At 40.5% G+C, this 3,596-nt stretch overlaps 1 long non-coding RNA gene across 1 annotated transcript; it reads left to right on the plus strand.

The window, feature by feature from the left end:
- The first annotated feature begins 1,079 nt into the window (after positions 1-1,079).
- On the plus strand, positions 1,080-2,523 carry LOC125514801 (uncharacterized). Its single transcript, XR_007286625.2, has 3 exons — positions 1,080-1,457; positions 1,524-1,682; positions 2,202-2,523. It is a non-coding gene; the product is annotated as an uncharacterized LOC125514801 (long non-coding RNA).
- The last annotated feature ends 1,073 nt before the right edge of the window (positions 2,524-3,596 follow it).

A 3,596-nucleotide genomic window follows, 5' to 3' on the forward strand; every position in this document is an offset into this window, starting at 1 on the left:
TCTTCATGATAGAGAGTCTCCTATATTGTCACTTTCATATACTAGTGGGAATTTTCCATTATAGAACTTGCCTTGTGTATTCCAACGATGGGCTTCCTCAAAATGCCCTAGGTCTTCATGAGCAAGCAAGTTGGATGCACACCCACTTAGTTTTTTTGAGATTTCATAAACTTATAGCTCTAGTGCATCCATTGCATGGCAATCCCTACTCACTCACATTGATATCTATTGATGGGCATCTCCATAGCCCGTTGATACGCCTAGTTGATGTGAGACTATATCCTTCTTTTGTCTTCTCCACAACGACCTTCTATTCCACCTATAGTGCTATGTCCATGGCTCACGCTCATGTATTGCGTGAAAATTGAAAAAGTTTGAGAACATCAAAGTATGAAACAATTGCTTGGCTTGTCATCGAGGTTGTGCATGATTTGAATATTTTATGTGATGAAGATGGAGCATAACCAGACTATATTATTTTGTAGGGATAAGCTTTCTTTGGCCATGTTATTTTGAGAAGACAAAATTATTTTGTTAGTATGCTTGAAGTATTATTTTTTATGTCAATATTAAACTTTTGTTTTGAATCATATGGATATGAGCATTCACACCACAATAAAGAGAATTACAAGGATAAATATTAGGTAGCATTCCACATCAAAAATTCTGTTTTTATCATTTACGTACTCGAGGATGAGCAGGAATTAAGCTTGGGGATGCCTGATACGTCTCCAACATATCTATAATTTTTGACTGTTCCATGCTATTATATTATCTGGTTTGGATGTTTTATATGCATTAATATGCTATTTTATATGATTTTTTGGGACTAACCTATCCTATATACTTAAAAAGTTCACCCCCACTACTTGATTTATCTCAACATGCAGCATAGACACCTCAGCATCCAATCACACCAAGCCACGTCACACCCACACAAGCCATGTCACACCTCCTAAGGTCATTTTCCCTCGAAGAGAAAAAAACTATCCCGATCATTCCCCGGGCCCTACGCCCGCACACAATGGCCACATCAGCCTTCGGTTATGAAGTCACACGAGAGCACCCACCACAACACGCTGATGCGTACCATAAGTACAATTGATTTCCATAAAGCATTGGCCGCAATTAAAGGCCCCACCCAGTTCCCCAATTAACTCCACGGTCCATTGATTTCCATAACTTTCTATTCATCTTCTCCACTCACATGGATCTCCCTTACCTAACCCAGGGCGGCTGATCGGACTGAGGTGAGGCCACCCTCCCGGCGCAGCGGCCGCCTCTGTCGGTTCCATCGACGGTCTCCCCTCCTTCTCCGCCCCGCAGAAGTCCTTTGGCCTCCATCGGGCCCTGCTTCTTCGGTCGCTTCCCGCAGATGGAAAATATGGAGAGGAAGTTCCAGCATGCGGTGGTGGATTTGTGGTTGGCTTACTCCCTCAACATCACTTGCACCAAAGGTGGGTGCTCTCCCTCCTCAATCTTCACAGATCTATTCTTGAACTTATGCCCTTTGAATTTGTCAGATTGCCCCTCCGGATCAGAAGGTGCTCCATGTTTTTCTTCATACATATCTTGGTGCTTGATTCCCAGCCAACAACGCCAAGAGCAACGAGGTTTTACTCCTCGTGGAATCTTCACCATTAACTCCAAGTCTACTTTGTTTCCGGATATTCTCAATATAAGTAAGTACGGTACATCTCAAGCATGCACATCTGTAGCATCATACCTACATATGATTAGTTGATTTATGCACATGCTTTATACCATTATCAGACTTTGTTGTTGTTTGTTTTTGTAGATCCGTCCGTTCTGTCTTATCTGAATTTAGATAGACTTCCCAGATTGTAGCTTTGATTTCAATTAGCAAACCTAGAGAAGATAAGGTGATCTTGCTATGTTGAATCGTCTGTTCAAACTAGGTTAAATGGGATTCAGTGCTACATCTAATTTTTTGACAATGCTGATACCCTTGGTCGATGTACTGATGTTGTTTGGGTATTGTATCGGATGGAACAGAATTTTATGTGTTAATCTCTCTCTCTCTCATAAATCATTATCATGTACTCTTACTCATCTTCCCGAGTCATTCTGTTGGTTTTGTATTTTTAGAATTTTATGTGTTATAATCTGTCATAAATCATGATTATGTACAGTACTTCTTACTCAACTTATTGATTCATTTTGTTCATTTTGTTTTGCAGAAATTGGGGTATGTTGTTCAAGTAAGTTTAGCTGACTGCTCGGATTGTCAACCATTGCTTTTTCTTTAGTTATTCGACAGTCACTATTTTAATTTCCTAACTATACACATGTCCCCTTGTATGTCTACTTATAGTCCTCTCTTAACAGTTCAAGTAGCACTATCGCTTCCTTTCAGACCCTTATATAGGAACTACAAGCAAATTTTGCTGGCTCTGTTGTACATCTTGGAGTTAATGTATATTCTCTTTTAGTTAGCCGATGCAATGCTGTGAAGTTATTCTATTACCCTTCCTTGAGAATATGGAAATTCATGTTTGGTGATCGAGTTGGGCAAGTTATGCGCACTTCAACTACAATTTATTTGAATGCATATCAGATCATATTGTGAATTGATAGTTCTCTAACACACCACTTCTGATTTTTACTTTCAATTACTTTCAACATGTTTATATAAGACAATGGAATCTTGAAGTGTAGATTTTAATATGGTTTGAGTTGGCTGCTCTGCCCTTTATAGTATTTCTGAACGTCATTTTTGTTTCCTTTTTTCCATTTTCCATTGGGGTGGGTCGATAACTATCTTTGCTTCTTTTTTTCACGTCGAGCCCATGAATTTGAATCAACACGTCCACAAATTGAATCACCTAATTTCCGGCAGCAACGCACGGGGTGTCATCTAGTTAACCTAGAGCCCAGTGCCAGTGCCAGTTTCTGTCTTTTCCTTGTTTTAGAGTTTCGTAGAAAAGGAATACCAAACGGAGTCCAAACAGAATGAAACTTTGGCGATGATTTTTCTTGGACCAGAAGACATCCAGAGGACTTGGAGTGCATGTCAGGGGAGCCACAAGGATGGAGGGCGCGTCCAGGGGGTAGGGGGTGCCCCTACCCTTGTGGGCCCCTCGTGACTCCACCAACCTATTTCTTCCGCCTATATATATTCTCAAATACCCCAAAACCTTCCAGGGGAGCCACAAAATCACTTTTCCACCGCCGCAACCTTCCGTACCCGTGAGATCCCATCTAGGGGCCTTTTTTGGCGTTCTGCCGGAGGGGGATTCGATCACAGAGGGCTTCTACATCAACACCATTATCTCTCCGATGAAGTGTGAATAGTTTACCACAGACCTGTATGTCCATAGCTAGTAGCTAGATGGCTTCTTCTATCTCTATGATTCTCAATACCATGTTCTCATCGATGTTCTTGGAGATCTATTCGATGTAATACTTTTTTGTTGTGTGTTTGCCGAGATCCGATGAATTGTGAATTTATGATCAGCTTATCTATGAATATTATTTTAATCTCCTCTGAATTCTTATATGCATGATTAGATATCTTTGCAAGTCTCTTCGAACTTTCAATTTGGTTTGGCCAACTAGATCAATTTTTCTTGCAA

Source organism: Triticum urartu, chromosome 6A (assembly GCF_056163025.1).
Source record: "Triticum urartu cultivar PI428250 chromosome 6A, HENAU_Tu73, whole genome shotgun sequence".
Lineage (NCBI taxonomy): Eukaryota > Viridiplantae > Streptophyta > Magnoliopsida > Poales > Poaceae > Triticum > Triticum urartu.